This window comes from Pan troglodytes, chromosome 7, assembly GCF_028858775.2.
Source record: "Pan troglodytes isolate AG18354 chromosome 7, NHGRI_mPanTro3-v2.0_pri, whole genome shotgun sequence".
Lineage (NCBI taxonomy): Eukaryota > Metazoa > Chordata > Mammalia > Primates > Hominidae > Pan > Pan troglodytes.
In genome coordinates, this window is record NC_072405.2 from 79,087,745 (window position 1) to 79,107,873 (window position 20,129).

Here is a 20,129-nt window from a genome sequence, read left to right on the forward strand (position 1 = left end):
AAACTACCCAGTGTATGATACTTTTGTTAAAGCAACCCGAACAGATGCACTAACTCACTTCTTTTTATTCTTTTTTTTTTTTTTTTTTTTTGAGATGGAGTCTCAGTCTTGTTGCCCAGGCTGGAGTGCAATGGGGCAATCTTAGCTCACTGCAACCTCCACATCCTGGGTTCAAGTGATTCCCCTGCCTCAGCCTCCTGAGTAGCTGGGATTACAGGGGTGCGCTACCACTCCTGGGTACTTTTTGTATTTTTAGTAGAGATGGGGGCCACGCTAGTCTTGAACTCTTGACCTCAGGTTATCCACTCGCCTTGGCCTCCCAAAGTGCTGGAATTACAGGCATGAGCCACCATGCCTGGCCAACTCACTTCCTTTTCAAAACAAGAATTCTCTTAGTTTCAGTGCTATCTGTTCTTTAAGGTTAGAACTGGCTGGGCACAGTGGCTCATGCCTGTAATTCCAGCACTTTGGGAGCTGAGTAGGGTGGATCACTTGAGCCCAGGAGTTCAAGACCAGTCTGGGTAACATGGTGAAAGCCTGTCTCTACAAAAAATACAAAAATATTAGCCTGGCCTGGTGGCGGGTGCCTGTAGTCCCAGCTACTAGGGAGGCTGAGGCAGGAGAATGGCGTGAACCCGGGAGGCGGAGCTTGCAGTAAGCCGAGATCGCGCCACTGTGCTCCGGTCTGGGGGACAGAGCAAGACTCCGTCTCAAAAAAAAAAAAAAATATATATATATATATATAAATTAGCCAGGCATGGCAGCACGCACCTGTAGTCCCAGCTAGTCGGGAGGCTAAGGCAGGAGGGTCACTTTTGCCTGGGTGGCAGAGGCTGCAGTGAGCCATGATCACCCCACTGCACTCCAGCCTGGATGACAGAGTGAGACCAAAAAAAAAAAGGGGGGGGGAAACAAAAAGAAAAAGAACTAGAATTTCTCTAAGTATCCTAACACTTATCTCTTCTTCTAAGCCACTGTAGTACACAAATCCTTTCATTTATAATGTGTGCGTTTCTTCTGTCCTTCAATCTTGACCTTAAAGTTGCTTAAGCACTCACAAATATTTTAAACTATTTTTTTTTTAGATTCCTTTCCACAACATATAGCACTGCAGCTAATGCAGAAAGGGTACTTGGTTCGATTGACTATGTTTGATTATTTAGATAGACCGTCCCATTAAAATTGAAATAACATTCATTCTTCAACCTACTGGATCATGATCCTCCACAGGTAGGTTGATCATATGTCCTGTTTTGCTTGAAACTGTCTCAGTATGTCTGTATTCTCTGAGCAAGTATTAACAGTTCTCTCCCTTCACTTATAAATATCCTGAAGAAAATATTTGCAATTCATATACCAGGTTAAAGTGTCTGTAATAGATAAAGAACTCTTACAACTCAACAATAAAAAGACGACTCACTTTTAAAATGGGCATTTAAGGTGTTTGTTTGTTTGTTTGTTTGTTTGTTTTTGAGACAGGATCTCACTCTGTTGCCCAGGCTGGAATGCAGTGTCACCATCACAGCTCACTGCAACCTCTGTCTCCCAGGCTCAGGTGATCCTCCCACCTCAGCCTTCCAAGTATCTGGGACTATAGGCACATGCCACCATTCCAGGCTAATTTTTTGTAATTTTTGTAGACATGGGGTTTCACCATGTTGCCCAGGCTGGTCTCAAACTCCTGGGATGGAGTGATCTGCCCACCTTGGCCCCCAAAGTGCTGGGATTACAGGTGTGAGCCACTTCACCTGGACTGTTAAATAATTGTAATAGTCAGTTCTCCAAAGAAATAAAAAGTGGCCAATGAGCATGTTAAAAGATGTTTAACACCACTAATCATTACGGAATGCAAATCAAAACTACAAGATACCATGTCACACCCATGAGGATAACTATAATCAAAAAAAGAGAAAATAACAAGACTGGGCACAGTGACTCCTGTTGTGTGATTCCATTTATGTGAAATGTCCAGAATGGGCAAATCCATACAAAACAAAAGTATCTCTGTGGTTTCGAGGGCCTGGGGGAAAAGAGAATGGGGAGTGACTGCTTAATGTGTGTGGGGTCTCCTTTAGGGATGATGAAAATGTTTTAGAGCTAGATAGAAGTGAAGGTTGTAAAACACAAAATATACTAAAAACCAATCAATTGTACATTTTAGAATGGTGAATTTTATGTGAATTAAATCTCAATTTTTAAAATTGCAAAAAGAAAAAAAAAAGCCAATACCAAAAATCTAAAAGACCCAAACAAAAACATAAAACTTCAATGTCTCCTGGTTTGAACAATTAATTATATGATCACTCTATTCATAGGGCAATTAGAAGGGAGTAAATGGAAGGAAGTAAAGATTACAAAGATTGCAAGGAGCTGGGAGTTGAAGATTAGGATAAAAATCTTCTTTCAAGACCTAGTTCTTCAAGAGATAGATAATTAGCAGTACAGGTGAAAGTGTTTGGTTTTGTATTTTCAGTCTAATGTAACCCAGGATCAAGGTCAGACTGAAATTCTAAAGATTCTCTTGAAGAGTAAGGGTTAATATTTATTAGTACAGAAGTGCCCCAACCTAACAAACTTTTAAGTAGAACCTTCAGATAGAGGAGCCTATTCGCCTAATGTTAATTCAGGAGAGGGCTTGGAGCTTGAGAATTTAAATGCTAAGCCTGGCCAAAGTGTTCCTGATGAAACTTTTGTGGCAAGACTTCCCTAGTCCTTGCTATCTACCTTCCCCTTACCCTGGCGTTGGCCCACATCGAAATGTGCCCAATGTCAGAGTCTGGGGCAGGTAGACAGCAAGGAGATCCTACAGTTGCTGAGTGGTCCCCTAGGCACACGCAGAAATTACCACGGACAGGAGTTGCCTCCTTCTTCACACATGGAGTGGAGATGAAACTAATCCATTTTGCCCAAAGGTGGCTGATAGAATGTGTATTAAACTGACCCTAAGGCTTAAAAGATGAACTCACACTCCTGTATAGGGTAATGCATTTGGGAGCTAGACATTTATAAGCCTAGTCTGTTCATAAGCAGAAAGCTATGCTCAGTTTATTCCCCTTCTTTATTTTAAATCAAGAGTTGAATAAGAGGTTTCCTTATTAAATAAAATCCCCTGAAGTCTCAGTGAGGCCCTCTCGAAGGGGTATCTATTCTGCCTGAAATTGTCACACCATCTTCTCGCTCCTTTTTCCTTTCTCCATCCTTTTCGTTAAGGACTTTCTGTGGATTCAGCACTGTGAAACACACACGGAAGTCAAACACTGGATGTTTGCCCTCAAAGACTTTACAGTCAAGTTGAAGAGAGAAATAGAAATAGAAAATGCTAGATAATGTTATGCTTTAAACAACATATGAGCATTGTCACAAAGCAATATACTATTACATTCTATGTGGTGGTATGGGAATAAGCGCTATGAGTTTAAGAGGGTGAGATCCTTGTGAGATGAAAAAGATTGAGAATTGTTCATGTTTCATTTAAAGTAACTCTCATTTTGACAAACTCTTAAGGATTTTCTACTGAGAATTGAAATATGGTGCCCATTGACTAAGGCTTGAAAATAATTTTGCTTTATATAATTGTAATCACATTTTATCTGTATTATAAGATTCTAATACTCTCTTCCTAACTCCAAATTGGATAGCCTCTTAGCATTTATGGTAACAGAATTTGACCTATAATACATTGTGTTTATATAATACTCTATATTTAGCATCAAATGGAAAAGTTTTCCAATAATGAGCTTTTGGAACACAGTCAATTCACAGGAATCAAGTCACGCTCATGACAGCTCAGCAGCTCTGAACTGTTCTTGAGAAAAGAGTGAATGACAGGATGCAAAACTAGCAATTGTGCAAAGAACGGAACTGCTCTATTCATCAAAACTTGACTGTAAACTTTCCTTCTAATTGACTGCTTGGCTATTTGACCTTTTTCGGAGGAAACTGTATTTAGAGTCCCTAACTCCTAAAAATCTTTTGTTTTATCTCAAAGATAGTACAAGTAGACCATCAGCTAAATTACCTTGGAACACAGGCAGACTCCAATTTTTAGCTTGACAATTACTTCATTTAACCACCTTTTTTCGTTTCTGAGAAGCCAAACCAATCCCAAACAAAACCAAATCAACAACAGTTATCAAAACAGCACCATCACTGCCAATAACAAACACAAATTCGACAGTTACAATAAAAACCATTCCACGAGACAGGATTCCCCTGTTGTCCTCATTCTGCAGTGATGTGAGGCACATTTTGTGAGCCCTCTGTACTGAGAAGTTTCAGACACAAACAAAGAAATGAAAAGATAAAAAGTTTTCCTGTTTTAGGTGTTTTTAGATACAGAATTTTCCATACTGGATTAGATCATTTCCCCATCAAAACCAATATCCTGCTTAGTCGACATGAAGTTAATGATGGTGAAATTGAAGTTAATGATGGCGAAATGCTTTGAAAACAGAAATACTACATACATTCGAGCAATAATGGGCTTTCGTACTAGTAACTTTGTGGCTCCAAGCCCAGGCTCATGAAAGGATACTTTGAAAAGAACATTAAATCTATAGAAGAGATGAAATATTTACAGATTAACTTCTTACTTCTTTTCACATTTTATATGACTTGAGCAAATAAATACTTTTTTAAAAAACCAGGAAGTGTTAAGAGTTACGGATGTTTCCAGATCTAGCTAAGCACGTGTTTGCTACATTCTTTATAATGTGTAAGTGTTTCTTGGGTTGGCTCTGAAGAATTGAGTTAAGCAGGTTGCATGTAATTACAGGGCTCACTGCCTAGAAATGAGTATTTTGTTCTTTCTTCCCTCCTATCGGAAAGGGAATGGGAAAACTGAAAGCTTTACCAAATAGTATTCTTAAGCTGCATAGCTTTAAATTTGCTTAGAAAGTGGGAGCCATTTTCTTTTTCGGTTCTGTTTACCTGGTGTATTTCAGGTTAGTCTATTTGTTCTTGAACTACGGGAAGAACCTTAAAATAAACTAAAGACAACAGTGTTTGCCTTTTTACTCTAAGTGTTGTTTATTGAACAGCTTTTTAAGATTAACAACCACTGAAGAGTGTATGGGATTCATCAGCCAATTATGGTTACTTTGGTCTCTACAAAGGCTGAAAAAAAAAATCACCCAACGCGAGTCCTTCATTTTTTTTTTTTTTTTTTGTTACTGTTTGAAAAGGATCTCAGATGTTTCATTTCAAAAGTTTCCAGATAACTTTACCATTTGTTCTTTATTTAATTTGGAATTGTTTAGATCATCTGAAGAACACTTGCTTTCCTAACAATTTCAGAACAATTAAGGTCTTGATGCTTTTAGGAGCTGACATTTTTACTAAAATTCTATTTGAGATTCCATCTAGATCAGATCTAATTTTTCCAAGCATTACTGGATAGCAGAGTTTATAAAATGAAAAAGGTTGCCAAAATAATACTTAATATTTATATTTAGTTTCTATCTCAAAAATCCCAAAGCACTTTGCATGCAAATATTTATCCTACTTTATAGATGAAGACATTTGGGGACTAGAGTAACCATTGTAACATTGTGTAGCAAAAAAAAAAAAAAAAAAAAAAAAAAAAAATGCCCGCATCTGAAAACAGACCCTTTGTTCTAGTCTTGATTGTACCACCTTGAGCCTGGCATTTAACCTCTGTGGGCCTCAGTCTCTGCACCTATAAAAGGAGGGATTTGGGCGAGATATGCTGAGGACACTAACATTCTACACGTCTAAACTTCGAGGAACTTTTCTAAAGCAAGAAAAAGAATACGGGCTAAATTTAATTCGTCAGAGTGGAAAGAGAACAAAGAGAGAGGACTGGGAGTGGGAGATAAAAAGGCTGTGGAAAGTGGTCTTGAGATAGATGTTATTGGGGACCAACCTTCTCAATGCACTGGTCAAGCGCCGGACGTTGTTGAGAACAGCACCTGGTGTTCTGGGCTTGTGTGTTTGTGCCAGCAGGTATATAGTGGGGTGTGTGCAAAATAAAGAGTTCCAGTCAGTTGAGTGAGGAAAAACCTGTTAGGCACGTTGTTTCAAGTCATGTGTGCGTAGCAGTCATTAGATCTCTGGAGCTTTTCTATCTTTGCTAATTTACTTTTCATTTGCTTTTCCCAAACCAGCATAACTTATTAGTAGGTTCATAGCTACAATTAATTGTATGTATACAATGCCAAGCCATAAATTATACTCTTTCAGTTTCCAAATTAACTGATACCATCTAATCACACAATTAAAATGCTTTTATGGTTATGAAAGCAATACATGCTTTATTGAAGAATATTAGAAAAAGTAAAAAAAAAAAAAAAAAAACTACATGTAAAATCAAGATTGACAATAATCCCACCACCCAGAGGATGAATAATCACTTTCAACATTTCAGTATGTTTCCTTCTGTGTTCTTTTCTGTGAGCATATATACAATTTTTGTTTTCAAAGCTGGGATCACATTGTATATGCAGATTTAAACCTATTTTTTATATTAAGAGTATATTGTTAGCACTTTCACATGATAAATGTACTTATATAGTAAGGGGGTATTTAATTCTGATGCCAAACATCTGGATGAAAAGTAAAAAGTCAGTCAATTATCTAGATATTTTTCCAATACCCAGATGTTTGGCACCATGTTGACAAAACATTAAAATCCTTGACCAAGCTGTTCAGCTTTTGCACAGATGTCTGGCATTATGTAGGCAAACTCTCTCTGAACTGACGGACATTTTGGCAGCAGAAAGACAGAGCATTTATAGCATTTATTACATGCTCTGGGTCAAAAGTGTTTTAAAATTTAGCTTGTGTGCATGGGCAACCTTTTCATTGTTTCACAGTGAGTCAGCAGCACGAAGAAAAAAATCTATATTTTAGGAACCCTTAATCCATTATGATGAAAGTCTGCTATCTATCTCTATTTTTGGTCACTTCTCAGTCTGTTGGACTGGTTGTTGACCTTGAAAGCTTAGCATAAAGTTGTTGTTTCTTTGAAGTCTTGGTCTTGAAAATTTGTACCCTAGTGATGGTTTTGTTTTGTCTTTTTTCTATAATTAAGAAAGTTCTTTCTGGCTGATAATTTTATTAACAGATTGCTCTGAATATTTAAAAGTCATGTTAATGTGCCAATATCCCTGACAACAGTCCTGCCTAAAATACATTTAAGACGTTTAAAAAAGATATTTTTATGTTTTTCTGACTATCTTGTTTCTTGGGTTATAATTCTTCGTCTAGCTCTGCATTAGTCAGTGTATATATTTTTCCATGTATACCCCTTTTTTTGATTCCTTAAAGACATAATTTATAAAAGTTTGATGAAGTGCAATATTATCTACCATTGTATCACACCAAATTTTATGTACTTGATTACACATTTATAGTGACCTTTAAAAGTAACATCCTTAATATATTTGTCTTCTCCTTGACACTCTAAAAGTTGTTATCCTTCATTTTCCATCCTGTTTTTCTTTTCATTAGTGTTGCTTTGATTATGTATATTACATGTCTGTAACTGTAAAATGTTTCTAATTTTGTGGCTGAAACAGAATAAAAAGAAAATCTATCCAACTTATGCCAAAGGGAGCAATGTAGCTGAATGATTAAATACATGAGTCAATTAGTAACGTGGGACTAAGTTCACATCTTGCCTTTTATCGGCACAGAACTGTTCGGCTTGTCCCTCTGTGTTCTCCTGGCTCTGTCATTAACTTGCTCAATTGCCACTGGCAAGACATTAGCTTGGGCTATGCCTGAGCTTTTTCATCCTTCATCCATAAAAAATTACATACTCCCACACTGCTATGTTTTCTGGAATAATTTGTGAAGGTTCTTTGACATTATTAATATTAAGTGTTGTTATTGTTGAGTAACTTGATTTATATGAAGAAATTGCATAAGAAAAACCAGGTAGATGTAAGTTTTTGATTTTTAAAAAATATAAATAAACCACTGCACATTTGAGGACTGACTGCTTTGTTTCTTGCAAGACACTGTAATCTTGTTTTTGATCTTAGCATCTGGTTTTTTGTGTATTATTTGCTTTTATGAATATTTTCTTCAGATTTATTGAGTGTTTTATTATGCCTGGTGTTTTTACCCAATTGCAATTTAATTATGCTTTTATATTCTGGGTGCTTTTCTGGGGTCTGTGCAGGTCTAAGTAAGGCAGTCATTAAGGAGGTGATGATATGCTATTGCTATTCTGGGATGATACTATCTTCACATGATTGCTGTGTTTATATATATTTTGTTTGTTTGTTTGTTTGTTTTTGAGATGGAGTCTTGCTTTGTCGCCCAGGCTGGAGTGCAGTGGTGTGATCTTGGCTCACTGCAACCTCTGCCTCCTGGGTTCAAGCAACTCTCCTGCCTCAGCCTCCCGAGTAGCTGGGATTATAGGCGTGCACCACCACACCCAACTAATTTTCGTATTTTTAGTAGAGACAGGGTTTCACCATGTTCGCCAGGCTGGTCTTGAACTCCTGACCTCAAGTGATCCACCTGCCTCAGCCTCCCAAAGTGCTGAGATTATGGGCATGAACCACCGTGCCCAGTCTGCTCTGTTTATATTTTTGGATAAAGATGAAAAGCTATAGCTACCCAGCTAAGTAGTCGAGAATAACTAAATAGTTGCATACTTTTCATTTTCATCCAAAGTTTGACAGTGGTAGGCCCTAAAAACCAGTACCCATAGACTTCTGACCTAGTGTTCTTGAGATACAGATTTCTACTTGGCCACAAATGTTGTTGTCTAAGTCTGTTTGTGCTTGTGCTGCTATAACAAAATACCTTAGACTGGGTAATTTATAAAAAAAAGGAAATTTATTTCTCACAGGTCTGGAGGCTGGGACGTCAAAGATCAAGGCACTGGCAGGTTCAGGGTCTGGTAATGGCTTGCTGTCTGTTTCCAAGATGGCACCTGTTGCTGTGTCTTCCAAAGGGGATGAACACTGTGTCCTCACATAGCAGAAGAGCGGAAGTGTAAAACAAGGAACTCTCTCTCTCCCTCAGGCCCTTGTATAAGGGTACTAATCCCAAGTCTGAGGGCAGAGCCTCATAGCCTAATCACCTCCCAACAGCTTCTTCTCTTAATACCATCATCTTTGGGTTTAAGTTCCAATGTATGAATTTTCGACAGACACATACATTCAAACCATAGCAGTTGTATATGTAGATATGCAAAAATATAAACATGTGGGAACGCAAGAAAGATTGTTGAAAGAAATGGTAGAATAAGTTTAAACATTTATTTCACAACTGATGATTGAATTCATTCACCAATTAGTTGCTTTACTGTTAAGTAGTTGTTTGACAAACTACAAAGCTATCTTTCACCTTTGATATCTTTTTCACATTCCTATTGGTATAGAATATTCTGGTTGTACATATTTTCATGCAACTAAACTTTTTTTTTTTTTTTCTGTTTTGAGACAGGGTCTCACTCTATTGCCCAGGCTGGTCTTGGATTGCTGGGTTCAAGTATTTCCCCATCTCAGCCTCCCAAGTAGCTGGGATTGTAGGCACCTGGTCTTAAATTTTAATGACTATTTTCTACTATCTCTCTTTCTCTCTCTTTTTTTTTTTTTGAGATGGAGTCTTGCTCTGTTGCCCAGGCTAGAGTGCAGTGGTGCAATCTTGGCTCACTGCAGCCTCTGCCTTGTGGGTTCAAGCGATTCTCCTGCTTTAGCCTCCTGAGTAGCTGAAATTACAGGCACCTGCCACTAAGCCCAGCTAATTTTTGTATATTTTAAAAATTATACTTTAACTTCTAGGGTACATGTGCACAATAGGTATACATGTTAAATAGGTATACATGTGTTTGCTGCACCCATCAACTCGTCATTTACATTAGTTATTTCTCCTAACGCTATCCCTCCCCAGCCCCCGACCCCACAACAGGCCCTGGTGTGTGATGTTCCCCTCCCTGTGTCCATGTGTTCTCATTGTTCAACTCCCATTTATGAGTGACAACATGTGGTGTTTGGTTTTCTGTCCTTGTGATATTTTGCTGAGAATGATGGTTTCCAACTTTATCCATGTCCCTGCAAAGGACATGAACTCATCCTTTTTTATGGCTGCATAGTATTCCATAGTGTATATGTGCCACATTTTCTTTATCCAGTCTATTATTGATGGACATTTGGGTTGGTTCAAGTCTTTGCTATTGTGAATAGTGTTGCAATAAACATACGTGTGCATGTGTCTTTATAGTAGCATGATTTATAATCCTCTGGGTATATATCCAGTAATGGGATCGCTGGGTCAAATGGTATTTCTAGTTCTAGATCCTTGAGGAATCACCACACTGTTTTACACAATGGTTGAACTAATTTACACTCCCACCGACAGTGTAAAAGCATTCCTATTTCTCCACATCCTCTCCAGCATCTGTTGTTTCCTGACTTTTTAATGATTGCCATTCTAACTGGCGTGAGATGGTATCTCATTGTGGTTTTGATTTGCATTCATCTTATGACCAGTGATGATGAGCATTTTTTTATTTTTCTGTTGGCTGCATAAATGTCTTCTTTTGAGAAGTGTCTGTTCATATCCTTTGCCCACTTTTTGATGGTGTTGTTCTTTTCTTGTAAAGTTGTTTAAGTTCTTTGTAGATTCCGGGTATTATCCCTTTGTCAGATGGATAGATTGCAAAAATTTTCTCCCATTCTGTAGGTTGCCTGTTCACTCTGATGCTACTTTATTTGCTGTGCAGAAGCTCTTTAGTTTAATTAGATCCCATTTGTCTATTTTGGCTTTTGTTGCCATTGCTTTTGGTGCTTTAGTCATGAAGTCTTTGCCCATGCCTATGTCCTGAATGGTATTGCCTAGGTTTTCTTCTAGGGTTTTTATGGGTTTAGGTCCTATATTTAAGTCTTTAATCCATCTTGAGTTAATTTTTGTGTAAGGTGTAAGGAAGGGATCCAGTTTCAGCTTTCTACTTATGGCTAGTCAGTTTTCCCAGCACCATTTATTAAATAGGGAATCCTTTCCCCATTTCTTGATTTTGTCAGGTTTGTCAAAGATCAGATGGTTGTAGATGTGTGGTGTTATTTCTGAGGTCTCTGTTCTGTTCCATTCATCTATATATCTGTTTTGATACTAGTACCACGCTGTTTTGGTTACTGTGGCCTTGTAGTATAGTTTGAAGTCAGGTAGCGTGATGTCTCCAGCTTTGTTCTTTTTGCTTAGCATTGGCTTGGCTGTGTGGGCTCTTTTTTAGTTCCACATGAAAAAAGTAGTTTTCTCCAATTCTGTGAAGAAAGTCATTGGTAGCTTGATGGCAATAGCATTGAATCTATAAATTACCTTGGGCAGTATGGCCATTTTCACAATATTGATTCTTCCTATCCATGAACATGGAATGTTCTTCCATTTGTTTGTGTCCTCTTTTATTTCATTGAGCAGTGGTTTGTAGTTCTCCTTAAAGAGGTCCTTCACATTCCTTGGATGTTGGATTCCTAGGTATTTTATTCTCTTTGTAGTAGTTCTGAATGGGAGTTCACTCATGATTTGGCTCTCTGTTTGTTTGTTCTTGGTGTATAGAAATGCTTGTGATTTTTGCACATTGATTTTGTATCTTGAGACTTTGCTGAAGTTGCTTATCAGCTTAAGGAGACTTTGGGCTGAGACAGTGGGGTTTTCTAAATATACAATAATGTCATCTGCAAACAGAGACAATTTGACTTCCTCTTTTCCTAATTGAATACCCTTTATTTCTTTCTCTTGCCTGATCGCCCTGGCCAGAACTTCCAATACTATGTTGAACAGGAGTGGTGAGAGAGGGCCTCCCTGTCTTGTGCCAGTTTTCCAAGGGAATGCTTCCAGTTTTTGCCCATTCAGTATGATACTGGCTGTGGGTTTATCATAAATAGCTCTTATTATTTTGAGATAATGTTCCATCAATACCTAGTTTATTGAGCATGAAAGGCTGTTGAATTTTGTTGAAGGCCTTTTCTGCATCTATTGAGATAAACATGTGGTTTTTGTCATTGGTTCTGTTTATGGGATGGATTACATTTATTAATTTGCGTTTGTTGAACCAGCCTTGCATCCCAGAGATGAAGCTGACTTGATCGTGGTGGATAAGCTTTTTGATGTGCTGCCGGATTCGGTTCGCCAGTATTTTATTGAGGATTTTCACATTGATGTTCATCAGGGATATTGGCTTAATATTCTCTTTTTTTATTGTGTCTCTGCCAGGCTTTGGTATCAGGATTATGCTGGTCTCATAAAATGTGTAAGGGAGGATTCCCTCTTTTTCTATTGATTGGAATAGTTTCAGAAGGAATGGCACCAGCTCCTCTTTGTACCTCTGGTCGAATTCGGCTGTGAATCTGTCTATTTCTGGACTTTTTTTTGTTGGTAGGCTATTAATTAGTTCCTCAATTTCAGAACCTTTATGATATCCCCTTTATCATTTTTTATTGCATCTATTTGATTCTTCTCGCTTTTTTCTTTACTAGTCTTGCTAGCAGTCTATCAATCTTGTTGATCTTTCAGAAAACCAGCTCCTGGATTCATTGATTTTTTTGAAGGGTTTTTTGTGTCTCTATCTCCTTCAGTTCTGCTCTGATCTTAGTTATTTCTTGTCTTTTGCCAGCTTTTGAATTTGGTTGCCATTGGTTCTCTAGTTCTTTTAATTGTGATGTTAAGGTATCGATTTTAGAGCTTTCCTGCTTTCTCTTGTGGGCATTTAGTGCTATAAATTTCCCTCTACACGCTGCTTGAAATGTGTCCCAGAGACTCTGGTACATTGTATGTTTGTTCTCATTGGTTTCAAAGAACATCTTTATTTCTGCCTTCATTTCGTTATTTACCCAGTAGTCATTCAGGAGCAGGTTGTTCAATTTCCATGTAGTTGTGCAGTTTTGAGTGAGTTTCTTAATCCTGAGTTCTAATTTGATTGCACTGTGGTCTGAAGGCAGTTTGTTGTGATTTCTGTTCTTTTACATTTGCTGAGGAGTGTTTTACTCCCAATTATGTGTTCAATTTTAGAATAAGTGCTGTGTGGTGGTGAGAAGAATGTATATTCTTGATTTGGGGTGGAGAGTTCTGTAGGTGTCTATTAGGTCCACTTGGTCCAGAGCTGAGTTCAATCCTGGATATCCTTGTTAATTTTCTGATTAATTGATCTGTCTAATATTGACAGTGGGGTGTTAAAGTCTCCCATTATTATTATGTGGGAATCTAAGTCTCTTTGTAGGTCTATGAGAACTTGCTTTATGAATCTGGGTGCTCCTGTATAGGATGCATATATATTTAGGATAGTTACCTCTTCTTGTTGAATTGATCCCTTTACCGTTATGTAATGGCCTTCTTTTTCTGTTTTGATCTTTGTCAGTTTAAAGTCTGTTTTATCAGAGACCAGCATTGGAACCCCTGCTGTTTTTTTGTTTTCCATTTGCTTCCTCCATCCCTTTATTTTGAGCCTATGTGTGTCTTTGCATGTGAGATGGGTTTCCTGAATACACCACACCGATGGGTCTTGACTCTTTATCCAATTTGCCAGTCTGTCTTTTAATTGGGGCATTTAGCCCATTTACATTTAAGGTTAATATTGTTATGCGTGAATATGATCCTGTCATTAAGATGCTAGCTGGTTGTTTCACCCGTTAATTGATGCAGTTTCTTCATAGCATCGATGGTCTTCACAGTTTGGCATGTTTTTGCAGTGGCTAGTACTTGTTGTTCTTTTCCATGTTTAGTGCTTCCTTCAGGAGCTCTTGTAGGGCAGGCCTGGTGGTGACAAAATCTCTCAACATTTGCTTGTCTGTAAAGGATTTTATTTCTCCTGCACTTATGAAGCTTAGTTTGGCTGGATACGAAATTCTGGTTTGAAAAATCTTTTCTTTAAGAATGTTGAAGATCAATGGAACAGAACAGAGCCCTCAGAAATAATGCTGCTTACCTACAACTATCTGATCTTTGACAAACCTGAGAAAAACAAGCAATGGGGAAAGGATTCCCTATTTAATAAATGGTGCTGGGAAAACTGGCTAGCCTTATGTAGAAAGCTGAAACTGGATCCCTTAAAAAAAAAAAAAAAAAAAAAAAAAAAAGAATGTTGAATATTGGCCCCCACTGTCTTCTGGCTTGTAGGGTTTCCACTGAGATATCTGCTGTTAGTCTGATGGGCTTCCTTTTGTGGGTAACCCAACCTTTCTCTCTGGCTGCCCTTAACATTTTTTTCTTCATTTCAACCATGGTGAATCCGACAATTATATGTCTTGGGGTTGCTCTTCTTGAGGAGTACCTTTATGGTGTTCTCTGTATTTCCTGAATTTGAATGTTGGCCTGTCTTGCTAGGTTGGGGAAGTTCTCCTGGATTATATCCTGAAGAGTGTTTTCTAACTTGGTTCCATTCTCCCTGTCACTTTCAGGTACACCAATCAAACATAGATTTGGTTTTTTCACACAGTCCCATATTTCTCGGAGGTTTTGTTCATTTCTTTTCACTCTTTTTTCTCTAATCTTGTCTTCTCGCTTTATTTCATTAATTTGATCTTCAATCACTGATGTCCTTTCTTCCACTTGATCGAATCGGCTATTGAAGCTTGTGTATGCGTCACAAAGTTCTCGTACTGTGGTTTTCAGCTCCATCAGGTCATTTAAGCTCTTCTCTACACTAGTTATTCTAGTGTAACATTCGTCTAACATTTTTTCAAGGTTTTTAGCTTCCTTGTGATGGGTTAGAATGTGCTTCTTTGGCTTGGAGAAGTTTGTTATTACTGGCCTTCTGAAGCCTACTTCTATCAACTCATCAAACTCATTCTCTGTACAGTTTTGTTCCCTTGTTGGCAAGGAGTTGTGTTCCTTTGGAGGAGAAGAGGTGTTCAAGGTTTTTGGTATTTTCAGCCTTTTTGCTCTGATTTCTCCCAATCTTTGTGGTTTTATCTACCTTTGGTCTTTGATGTTGGTGACCTATGGATGGTATTTTGGTGTGGATGTCCTTTTTGTTGATGTTGATGCTATTCCTTTCTGTTTGTTAGTTTTCCTTCTAACAGACAGGACCCTCAGCTGCAGGTCTGTTGGAGTTTGCTGGATGTCCACTCCAGACCCTGTTTGCCTGGGTACCACCAGTGGAGGCTGCAGAACAGCACCCACCTGTATGAAGTGTCTGTTGGCCCCTACTGGGAGGTGTCTCCCAGTCAGGCTACACAGGGGTCAGGGACCCACTTGAAGAGGCAGTCTGTCTGTTATCGGAGCTCAAACGCTGTGCTGGGAGAACCACTGCTCTCTTCAGAGCTGTCAGGCAGGGACGTTTAATTCTGCAGAGGCTGTCTGCTGCCTTTTGTTCAGATATGCCCGGCCCCCAGAGATGGAATCTAGAGAGGCAGTAGGCCTGGCTGAGCTGTGGTGGGCTCCACCCAGTTCGAGCTTCCCTGCTGCTTTGTTTACACTGTGTGCATAGAACCGCCTACTCAAGCCGCAGCAATGGCGGACACCTCTCCCTCCGCCAAGCTCCAGCATCCCAGGTCGATCTCAGACTGCTGCACTAGCAGTGAAGCAAGGCTCCTTGGGCATGGGACCCGCTAAGCCAGGCACAGGAGGGAATCTCCTGGTCTGCCGGTTGTGAAGACCATGGGAAAAGCACAGTATTTGGGCAGCAGTGTACTGTTCCTCCAGGTACAGTCACTCACAGCTTCCCTTGGCTAGGAAAGGGAAATCCCCAGACCCCTTGTGCTTCCCGGGTGAGGCAACGCCCTGCCCTGCTTCGACTTGCCCTCCATGGGCTGCACCCACTGTCCAACCAGTCCCAATAAGATGAACCAGGTACCTCAGTTGGAAATGCAGAAATCACCCGTCTTCTGCATTGATCTCGCTGGGAGCTGTAGACCGGAGCTCTTCCTATTCGGCATCTTGGAAGCGACTCCGTCAAAATACTTTTCAGTTCCTCTTTTGATATCTTCTTTAAATGATCTCAAGATCCCACAATAGGCCAGCTGCAGGCTGAGGAGCAAGGAAAGCCAGCACAAGTTCCAAAACAGAAGAATTTGGAGTCCAATGTTTGAGGGCAGGAAGCAACCAGCACAGGAGAAAGATGTAGGCTGGGAGGCTAGGCCAGTCTCCATTTTTTGTATTTTTAATAGAGATGGGGTTTCACCATGTTGGCCAGGCTGGACTTGAACTCCTGACCTTAGGTGATCTGCCTACCTCGACTTCCCAAAGTGCAGGGATTACAGGTGTGAGCCACTGTGCCCGGCCTTATATTTTTTATCTCTTGATGAGAAAGATCAGAGTCTTTTTTTTCTCTCACATCCTTCAGCCAATCCATCAGCAAGAACCGCCAGCACTATATATTCTGAATCCAACCACTTTTCACCATTTCTATGATTTCCATGTTGGTGGAGGCTGTTGTCATCACTTGCCTGGACTATAGTTATAGCCTCTGACTGGCCTCCCTTCTTCCAATCTTGTCTTCCAAAGGATCTTTTCCCTACACAGATGCCAGAGTGATGTTTTAAAAATGTAGCCTGAATCATGTTATTTCTATACTCTGAAGCCTCCAAAAGCTTTCCAAAATATTCAGAAGACAATTCGAACTACAAGACCCTACATGAACTGGATCCCAACTACCACTCTCCCTGTCTCTCTCCTGAATCCAGCCATGCTGGGCATCTCGATATTCTTTATGTGTATGGTATGAAGCTAGCTTGTGTCTCAGGGCTATTCTACTACTCCATCCTCTACCTGGAAGCTTCTTGCCTTGTCGCATCATATGTCTCAGGTCTCTGTTCAATGTTGCCTCTTCAGAGGGACCTTCCCTTTCCATGTTTTATAAGTTAGGTCACCTGCCCCTTGTCATTCTCAATATCCTTCATTTGCTGTATTTTTTTCACGGAACTTTTCACTACCTGAATTTATATCACAATACTTCTGTTTATAGTTTGTTATCTCTCTCAGCTACCAGCATGCTATCTTCATGACAGAAGGAATTTTTTTGTTTGTCTTGTGCATTGATGTATCCCTAGCACCTAAATTGATTTGGCACATAATATGTGCTCAATAAATACCTTTTACTAAAAAAATGACTCAGTGTTTACTAATACAGGACTGTGGTTCTCTAAATTTGTATCATTCTCTCACATTGCTCTGGGATTGCAAAATTATCATAGTTGGCTGGGCGCAGTGGCTCATGCCTGTAATCCCAGCACTTTGGGAGGCAGAGGCAGGTTGATTGTTTGAGGTAAGGAGTTGGAGACTAGCCTCGCCAACATGGTGAAACTCCGTCTCTACTAAAAATAAGACAAAAAAAGTAGCCACATGTGGTGGCAGGAGCCTATAATCCCAGCTACTCTGGAAGCTGAGGCAGGAGAATTGCTTGAACCCAGGAGGTGGAAGTTGCAGTGAGCCAAGATCATGCTACTGCACTTCAGTGTGAGTGACAGAGTGAGATTCTGTCTCAAAAAAAAAAAATTATCATAGACACATGTACATTCCTGAAAGCACAATTAATCAGCATATAACATTTCCTGGACAATTTACCTAAAGAATAGTAGAATCTAAATAATATTAGAAGACAGTTGAATTAGATCCAGTCAATCAACTACCTGATTTGTCATTTCAGCTGCGATGATAATTTCCAGCAGGTGACCCAGACATGGTGGGCCTGTTGGCTTGCAGCATGACTGTGGTTAGATGTGCCATCCTCATGTACCATGAAAGCAATCTGAGTGCACACCCACTGTCTGTGTTATTAGGATAAGTTTTCTTTTCCATCTTGATTCACCTCACAAATCACCAAATATTCTGTGTCGTGGTAATTTCCTGTGTTCTTAAAAGTATTTACCTCCCACATTACTGAAAAATTTAAAAGACCAGAGTTGACCAGAAAGGCCTAGCCACTTCACAAAAACTTCCCTTTTATGAATGCTTGTGGTTAGTCACATAAGAAATATGTTGAATTCTCTTCATGTGTCAAATTATGTGGGAGGCACTAAGAAAAAGCAAAAACACAATAGCCCTACATCGGGATCACACTCTCACCTCTCTCATTCATGGTATCTGCTCTGGAGAATTTTATAATCTATTCAAAGCTAAAAAAAAAAAAAACAAAGAAAAAAATCAAAAAACCCGGCCGGGCGCGGTGGCTCATGCCTGTAATCCCAGCACTTTGGGAGGCCGAGGCGGGCAGATCACAAGGTCAAGAGTTCGAGACCAGCCTGATCAACATGGTGAAACCCCGTCTCTACTAAAAATACAGAAATTAGCCAGGCATGGTGGCAGGCGCCCGTAATCCCAGCTACTCAGGAGGCGGAGGCAGGAGAATCACTTGAACCCAGGAGGTGGAGGTTGCAGTGAGCTGAGATCGTGCCATTGCACTCCAGCCTGGGCAACAAGAGCAAGACTCTGTCTAAAAAAAATAAAAATAAATAAATAAATAAAGCAGAAACCACCTAAAATGGAGACTAACGTGAAAGTATATAGTTAAGAGCTACATTGATGGGTTGAAATATATATTATAGGAATTGAGGGCTGAGCAGTCATTGACTGGATTGGACCTTTCAGAGAAGGTTCTAGAGAACGAAGGAAAGCTTCATAGAGAAGTGGACACAAGACCCAATCTTAAAGGATGAGGGACGGTACTGCAGGCACAAGAAATTCACTCAACTGGTGATGACTCAGCATCAGTTTGGTCACCATTATCGAAGCGTTTTGAATGTGTAGCTGCAACCTAAATAACTTCCCAGAGGTAAATGCATCCTGTAGGTTTACAACAAGCAGTATTATTAAAGTAGTCTATATAAAGAAGCTACTCCAGAAAGAAATTCAAACCCACACATGATTAAGCAAGAAGGATGAATCATACTCAAAATGGAGGAAATAACTATGCAAGACTTAAATAACTACTTGTGCTTAGTTTAAAAGCTGTTTTTTTTAATCTCTCCCTTTAAAAGCTTTTCTTTACTCCCCAAATCCAATAAAATAATTCTATTTAACTTTATCAGTACAAAACTTACTGCCAAAGAAAATAATCACAATATTTATGTCACTGTATTAGTTATTGCAAAATTGATAAAAGAAGATGCAACAGATAATGTGCTCTTATTAATACACATGGAATCACTAATCCTGTAACAGTTTTATCAAGGAGGTGTGATTAATGCCATTTTGAGGCGGCACAAGTAAGCGTCAAAACTGACATTAAGCCAAGTACCTAAGCTCCCGCAGCTTGTAAGTGGCATTGCTACTGGGGTTTGAAGTCTGGTCTGTCTGGCTCCATAATACCACCAAGACCTGCCATAAGGAAACTAAATAGGTGGAGCACGGTGGATCACGCCTGTAATCCAAGCACTTTGGGAGGCCGAGGTGGGCAGATCACAAGGTCAAGAGATTGAGAACATCCTGGCTAACATGGTGAAACCCCATCTCTACTAAAAATACAAAAAATTAGCCAGGTGTGGTGGTACGCCCCTGTAATCCCAGCACTTTGGGAGGCCGAGGTGGGCGGATCATGAGATCAGGAGATCGAGACCATACTGGCTAACACGGTGAAACCCCATCTCTACTAAAAATACAAAAAATTAGCCGGGCGTGGTGGCACGCACCTGTAGTCCCAGCTATTCGGGAGGCTGAGGCAGGAGAATCGCTTGAACCCAGGAGGCGGAGGTTGCAATGAGCTAAGATCATGCCACTGCACTCCAGCCTGGGCGACAGAGGGACTCCGTCTCAAAAAAAAGAAACTAAATGAAAACAGGTTAAGTAGAAGAAGGAAGCCAGTCTATGATGGTCGACAAATGAACAATACACTCACACATAATAATCTGCGAGGTATACAAATAGATTCCATCTACTATCAATCTGGGGCACATCACTTCCAGCAAATCTTGCTTTTAATTTTAACAGCACTTGCATTATTCACAATACTTAATTTGACCTTTCAGTTTTCTATTTTTACACTGATTTTTACATGAAACTTACACATTAGCGAGAGAAGCACTTTAAATCCCAAACAAAACACAAAATGAAAGTCTCTGAGTCAGGAAAGATTGGGAGGCAAAAGTTTGACCTTGTGAGTTGCATCCATTAGGAGCACTAGCAATCTTTGCCAGCCAGCAGCCAGTAGGCAGAGGGGTGGGAAGTAAACGCCAGGATAACGAGGCAAGACCGCCTCCCAATTCTCTTGAGTTACCCTTCTA